Here is an 8204-nt window from a genome sequence, read left to right as displayed (position 1 = left end):
AAACCCAATTAGTGCATTTCCATAAATGAGAGCACACTGGCAAAAGAGAAACTTGGTATTTTCGGTTTCCTTTGTATTTCTGACCTAAATTCATTTTACAAACAATCTGAACTTACCAGCATGTTGTATATTCAGTAATTATATTTTGGTCCAGTGCCTTTTACCTGCAATCTACATTACACAAAGGACATTTTTGTAAAAGGAAGCAGGTTTTAATGAGTAAGCTACACAGAAATTTTCATCTCACATTTAACAATGAATATTACTGTTCTTATAATTTGCACTTCTCAGTCACAAGACATCCCTTTGTGGTTGTCATAATTGGTCTAATGAATTTCTAAAAATAAATGAAAGTCTAATTTGATCCAGTGCCCATGAACAATCCGCTCATTCACATCTAAATCACTGACCTGATTTGAAGACGAATCATGCCAAAATGAAGTCATGCTTTTCTACCAAGTGCGTTGCCTCAGTGAAAGCTTTTGAATGGTCTGTTCTTAGGGTTTGCAGTGGGGATTTCCAGTGACAAAGAAACACAATTTGATCTCATAACCCTGGACACCACAGACTTATTTTAAATGATAGAAACTTAAGATTGGAAGGAAATCTGAGTCATCATCCAGTCTTTGTTTTTCACTCAAAGAAAAACTTACTGCTCACCTTTATTTGAACACCTTGGTAACATGCTACCGGGGGCAGAGGTAAGCATTCAAACAACTTCTCTAGCTAAGCAAAGATCAATACATCTGAATGTCTAACACTCTTCATCACAGAACTATTCATCCAATATTCCAGGGCAAATGTTCCTTTATGCTGCAATTTCCTACACTGGAAAGTGGTAAAGACCTTTAAAGAAGGGCAAATTTTATTGTATTAAGACAGACATGACTCTCTGGTTAGGAGTTGTGTGTGTGAGAGAGAGAAAGATGAATAGAGGGACTCGTAATGCATGTTCAAATGAAAAGGTTACAAGAGAGGTTTCTCCCCCCCATCATCTGTATTTTTCATGGCTCCCTGAATGGCAGATGAAAGGTAAAAAATGTCTTTAATTTCAACATCTTTAGGCATCAACATATTGGTGCCATGATTGGGCATCAGTTATATTGATCATGAGTACTAATTGTAGTAGGGTACAAGGTGAGTCTGAATGTTTCACATTCATACGTGAATGTAAGAGAATAACGTTCTCTTACACCAGTCAGAATTGGCAACAATTTCCAAAACCAGATTCTGAAATCTGAATCTCTATATAACACTTTCCCCAAGAACAGATGATGTTAAGATTGAGAGAAAAGGCATAATAAGAATAAAAAGCTAAAAATTTTCTTCTTGACAATTTGAAAATAGAAAGATCCCACTTTTTTTGCACCAATTAAAACATACCTCCAATGACAGAAAGAATTATAAGAGAATACTGTGAACAATTATGCACAAAAACTTAGATAATCTAGACGAAATGGACAAATTCCTAGCAACACATAAATTATCTAATTTTGCTCAAGAAGAAATAGAAAATCTCAACCGACCTATGATCAATAATCAAAAAGCTCCCAGTAAAGAAAAGTCCAACATCAGATAGCATCATTGATGAATTATATCAAGCATCTAAAAATTAATTAACACCAATCCTTCACAAGTTCTTCCAAAAAATAGAAGAGGAGGGGACACTAAGCCATCACATGAAGTCTGTATTATCCTGATACCAAAGCCAGTTAGAGACATTATAAGAAAAGTAAATTAAAGACCAATATCTCTTGTGAATATAGGTAACAAAAAGAAAATCAATATGGCAATCCCATTTACAAGATTATCTAAAAGAATCAAAGATCTAAGGATAAGTTTGAGCAAGGAGGTGAAAGAATTTTACAATATAAACTATAAAATATTACTCAAATAAGTTAAAGAAGCGCTGAATAAATAGAAATATTGAAAGATTTAATATTGTTAGGATTCTAGTACTACCCAAAGGAAATAAAACTGAGAGTCCAGTAAGAACAATGCAATAAACAGATAGTCGGTGGTTGCCTGGGTAGTTCAGTTGTTAAGCGTCTCACTTGGGCTCAGGTTCATGAGTTCAAGCCCCGCAACAGGCTCTCTGCTATCAGTGCAAAGCTGAGCCTCTCTCTCCCTCTCTTTCTGCCCCTCCTCCACTCGTACATGCTCACTCTCTCTCTTTCTCTCTCTCTCTCTCTCTGTCAAATATAAATAAACATTGGGGTGCCTGGGTGGCTCAGTCGGTTGAGCGTCTGACTTCGGCTCAGGTCATGATCTTGTGGTTTGTGAGTTCGAGCCCCGCATCGGGCTCTGTACTGACAGCTCAGAGCCTGGAGCCTGCTTCAGATTCTGTGTCTCCCTCTCTCTCCGCCCCTTCCCCACTCAAGCTCTGTCTCTGTCTCTCAAAAAATGAATAAATGTTAAAAAATTTTTAATAAACATTAAAAGACCCTGATAATCCAAAACATAAATTCATACATATCTGGACAATTAATTTCCAACAAAATTTCCAAGTATATTCAATGTGGAAAGAGTAGTCTCTTCCACAAAGGGTACTGGGACAACTGGATTCCCCCATGAATAGAATGTAGTTTGACTCTTGACTCATACCATATAGACAATTAATTCAAAATGAATTCATGACCTACATATAAAATCAAAATCACAAAACTCTTAGAAGAAAACATAGATGTAAGTTTTCTTGATCTCTGTGTGCCTGGATGGCTCAGTCAGTAGAATATCTGATTTGGCTCAGGTCATGATCTCACAGTTCTTGAGTTGGAGCCCTGCGTCAGGCTCACTGTTGTCAGTGCTGAGCCCACTGTGGGTCCTTTGTCTTCCTCTCTCTCTGCCTCTTCTCCACTCGCTCTCTCTCTCAAAAATAAACATCTAAAAACAAAAGTTTTCTTGATCTTGAATTTGGCATTGCATCGTTTGGTATGATGCCAAAAGCATGAGCAACAAAAGAAAAGGTATACAAATTGAGTTTTGTCAAAATTAAAAATTTACATATCAAAATGCATATCAAAATTTGCATTTCAATAAAGTGAAAAAAACGACTTAGAGAACAGGAGGAAATATACACAAATCATATATGTAATAAGGGTTTCACATTCAGAATATATAAAGAATGAACTACAACACAGCCAAAAAAAATAAAATTTAAAAATTGGTAAAGGACTTGAATAGATATTTCTCCAAAGAATATATAAATATAAATAACTAATAAGCACATGAAAAGATCCTTAACATCATTAGTCATTAGGGAAGTGCAAATGAAAACCCCAATGAAATACCAATTCACATCTTCCAGAATAACTATGACTAGAATAAAGAGAAAAATAACAAGTGTTAGTGAGAATGTGTAGAAATTTGAGCTCTCAGCAGCGCCTGGGTGGCTCAGTAGGTTGAGCATCTGACTCTTGATTTCGCTTCAGGTCGTGACCCCAGGGTTGTGGGACTGAGCCCCACATCGAGCTCCATGCTGATCATGGAATCTCTGCTTGAGATTCTCTCTCTCTGTCTCTCTCTCTCTCCCTCTGCCCCCTCCCTGCTCATGTTCTCTCTCTTTAAAGTATAATTAATTAATTAATTAATTAAAAGTTTAAAAAGTTTAAAAAACAAAAAAAGAAATTTGGACTTTCAGATACTGCTGATGGGAATGTAAAATGGGGCATCTGATGGAAAAAATGGTTTAGCGGTTCCTCAAAAAAAAAAATATATAGAATTACCATGTGGCCCAGCAGTTTTTCTCCTGGTATATAACCAAAATAATTGCAAGCAGAGGTTCAAACAGATATTTGTATGACAGTGTTCCTTATTCACAGAGGCCAAAAGTTGGAAGCAGCCCAAATGTCCACCAACAGATAAATGTTTAAAGAAAACGTGGTATGTACATACAGTGAAATGTTATTCAGCAGGAAAAAGGAATGAAGCTCTGACACATGCTACAACATGGACAGACCTTGAAAACATTTTATTTCAATAACATTAAAAAGGAAAATATGCTTTAGGAATCAATTCAGTAAAAGACTAAACGACTTTTACACTAAAAACTAAAAAAAAAAGAAATCGCTGAAAAAAATTAAACATGGTCAGTAAGACATCTCACAATTATATATTAGATTATTATTAAAATGGCAAAACTCTTAAATTAATCTATAGCTGCAATACATTCCCTAACTAAATCCAAGCTTCTCTTTTCAGAAATTGACAAGGGGGTACTCAGATTCATGGGGAATGTGAGGGACCCTGAGTAGCCAGAATTATATTGACAAAGAACAAAGTTGATAGATTTTCATTTCGTGATTTCAAACTTACTACAAAGGCACATTAATCACGACATTATAGAATTGGCATATGGATGGATACATAAATAAATGAAATGTGATTTAGGATCTAGAAATAAACTCGTATATTTATTTTTAGTTGTCTTTTGATAAGGTTACCAAACAAAGGGAAATCGTTTCAACAAATGATATTGGGACAAGTGGGTATCCACATGCACAGTGATGAAGCTGGACAGAAACTTCACATCACACACAAAGTTAACTCAAAATGAACCATAGACCTATATGATGAAAATATAGGTCTAAGTCTCTGTAGTTTATGTAAGCCAACGACTTTTTAGATGTAATACCAAAAGCACAACAAGAAAAGAAAAACAATAGATGAATTAGACTTCATGACCATTAAAGTTTTGTGTTTCAAAAGACAAAACCAAGGAAGTGAAAAAATCCACAAAATGGGAGAAGATAGTTGCATATCATATCTGCTAAGTGTCTTTTATCTAAGATATAAGCAACTTTTAATAGTCAATAATAAAAGGTAAATAATCTAGTTGAAAACATGTCAAAGTTTTAAACACTATGCCATATGAGAGAAAACTTTTTGGATTGATCAATATACATACAAATGTTAGATGAATTCCAATAATGAATACTTGGATTATTTGGGGTCTCCAAAGAAATGGAAACACTATATATCTGGGTAGAGGACGCTGGGTTGGGGGTGTAGAGGGAAGAGAGAGATTTATCAAAATTGGTTCACGTGATTATGAAGGCTGAGAGAGAAGTCCCAGTAGCTGCAGTCTGCAAGCCAGAGACTTAGAAAAGCCAGATGTGTAATTCTAGTCCAAGTTCAAGGCCAAGGGAAGCTAACGGGTTTAAATCCCAATCAAGGTCAGAAGACCAAGGTCTCAGCTCAGGCAGACAACAGGAAGATAAAGGGGAGAATTCCTCCTACCTCTACCTCTGTTCTACTCAAGCCCTCAGTGGATTGGATAATGTTCTCATCTGAGAGGGCAATTTACCTTACTGATCCCCCAAATTCAAATGCTAATTTCATCTAGAAACTCCCTCGCAGTCATACGCAGAAATAATATTTAATCTGGGCATCCCATGGCTCAGTAAAATTCACACATGAAATTAACCATCACACTACTGAAATTTGATGAAATTTGCACAACGTAAAGAATACCATCATCATGTTAAAACATTTGACTTAATTTTCTGGAAAACTCATGGACACTAATAGGATTTTGGAATATTTCAATGAAGTTTAAAGTAGTGTACCTCACTTTGTACTTACATATTGCTATTATTTTCTTACACACCATGGGGTGGAAATTCTATGCATTATGTTTTAGGTTGCTAGGGATGCCACCACAAAGTATCACAAACTGAGATGCTTAAACAAGAGAAATTCATTGTTTCCCAATTTTTGAAACTAGAAATCTGAAATTGATGTGTTGGCAACATTGATTCTTTTTGGGGGCTATAGGAAGGATCTGTTTCCAGGTGTCTCTCCTTATCTTATAGATTATGGTCTTCCCGTTTACATGGCATTCTCCCTGTAGCTGTGCCTGTGAACAAGTTTTCCCCTTTCTATAGGACATCAGTCACATCAGATTCGAGCCCACTCTAGTGACCTTATTTTAAATTAACTAATTATATCTACAATGACCCTATTTCCAAATAAGGTCATATTCTGACTCACTAGGTGTTTATACTTCGACAGGATTTCAAGGTGGGGCACACAGTTCAAGTCATGACTCGCTGTTAATGTAGTTTGTTGGTGTTTTTCCTCTCCTTTGTTCCCTCCACTTTCAGAAGAGGCAGGAAATTTCTCTCTATTACTTTAGGCAATTACTTGTGTACTTCTAAATGCTTTGTTTTTGTTGTTGTTGTTGTTATATCTCTTTAAAAGTGTTTTCACATCGTAGACACACAATTTTCACATTGCACTTTCCTCCAAGTTTTATTTCTTTATACTCACAGGAAGAAAAACTAGAAGGGTGATTCATTCAGAAGACAGTCCGATTCCCAGATAGCAGAGGCAGTGTGGTATAGTGGGTAGCAGGATGCTTCTGCAGTCATATGCCCTGAGTCTGGATGCCAGTAACAACGCTGTCTGGATGTACGACTCCAGGTAAGATCCTTAACTCCTCTGTGCTCCATTTCTGTCATCTACAAAGACATACCAATTGTAAGATAAACTTGTTCTCCCGAACAAGTCCCTTGTGATATGAAAAGTGTTTAGAAAGCTATCTGGTTTATGCAATGCATTCGGCGAAAGACATTATTTTAAGAAAGCTCTTGTTGCTCCACTCCTATTTCCTATAAAATTAATTGAGCCTTGTTCAAATTCAAATGCATATGCATAAACACCTTCCAGGAGCCCTGGGAAAAGTTATATCTAAAATATTGAGTCCTCAACAAAGAAAACCAAAAGGAAGTGCTTTAAGCTTGACATAGCTTGGCCTAAATTGGATCTTAAGGTGATTCATGTGGTACAATCTAAAACCAAATTGCCCAAACTTTGGAAAATTCACTGATGTTATCAGGTTGTATCTTCAGGAATCACAGGGCCAAATTAAGACTGGAGTACTTTCTAAAGCCAATGATGATCCAAGGGTCAATCATCCCAAAAGATGTCAATGCAGCATTAACAAAGGGGGCGGGGAGACTATAACTTGTTCCTCTCTTGGAGTCTGAGGATCATGTTCCTTCTGTGAAGAGTGAAGATGCCTCAAAATGCATCTGGTGGCAGTGAGCAAGCTTTTGCTGGGCTTGTGCAGGCTGGGCATAAGTCAAAAAGCAGGCCTGGGGAAATGCCTAAGGATCATTCTGCACCTGGAGAGACTTCCTTCCTTCATCACTGATACCCAGGTTACAGATATTTTCCTTGTGTTTCATAAGCTATCAAAGCATCTACCATACTATCTAGATTCCTACCTAAAGATTTTTATGGGTGTGCTTCCTAATTTACCACTCTGCTCTAGGAATGTAATCTCCTAAGGGTGAACATCCTGTTCATCATTTTATCCCCCGAACCTAGTATAATGTTTTGGATTTATTTCATAGCTAGATAAAGCATTTGCTTATTGACTCATCAATGGGTCTAGGAAAATCGTAAGTAAACACACATTCCTATAGAAAACACAATTAATCAGTCATCAAAAATATAGCCTATGGGTAGCATTTTAAATATCCATAATCCATTTGTAACTATAACTAAGTCATCACTTTCATGGGGATTCTACATTTTGCAAATATATTTGTCTTTGATATGTTTTGATCATATAACTCTTCACATCAGAAAATTTGATTTATAACAGTCATTTTATTTTATAAAAATATTGATAGGATATAGTTAGGTATGATACAATAGAAGATAAGTTTCTCCACATTTATCCACAATTTTGATAGCAAATTAGGCACAATAAGTCTGTTGGTAGCAAGACTTTTAAAAATTAATCTATTGTATAAAAAGGTAAGGCTTGCCCTTAAAACATTACAAGACCCTAAGAAGATACAAAGTAAAAATAAAAATTCTCTTTTATCTGTCTACTTCAGCTAAACTTGGAAGTCAACCATTGTCACCAGCTTTGTGTGTATAAGTTTGCATATGAGCACATTTATGGATTCTTACATAGAAATCTTGTACATGTAAAAGAATTCTTCATGCAAATGTTTACCCACAGCATACAGCTCTCTGAAACTTGTATCTTACCTTCTACTTTCTATGAAGCAAACACTGTATATTAGCAACACTTACATGTTTATATAATATTATAGTATAATGCCATTTAATTATTTCTTTATACTACATAAAAAGTACAATTCTCATTGAATGAGTCTGACAAAATTTTTTAACAAAACCAACTTTGATGGATGTTTATGTTTCCAAACAAGACAGCAATGCTTTCA

The 8204-nt window shown here is 35.8% G+C and overlaps 1 long non-coding RNA gene across 1 annotated transcript; it reads left to right on the top strand.

The window, feature by feature from the left end:
* Nucleotides 1–497: 497 nt before the first annotated feature.
* On the top strand, nucleotides 498–7252 carry LOC128315049 (uncharacterized). The gene is made up of 3 exons (XR_008297414.1): nucleotides 498–701; nucleotides 6273–6423; nucleotides 7012–7252. It is a non-coding gene; the product is annotated as an uncharacterized LOC128315049 (long non-coding RNA).
* Nucleotides 7253–8204: the final 952 nt, after the last annotated feature.

This window comes from Acinonyx jubatus, chromosome C2, assembly GCF_027475565.1.
Source record: "Acinonyx jubatus isolate Ajub_Pintada_27869175 chromosome C2, VMU_Ajub_asm_v1.0, whole genome shotgun sequence".
NCBI classification, from domain to species: Eukaryota; Metazoa; Chordata; class Mammalia; order Carnivora; family Felidae; genus Acinonyx; species Acinonyx jubatus.
Note: the sequence above shows the minus strand (reverse complement) of the source record. Positions and strands in the feature narration are given on the sequence as shown.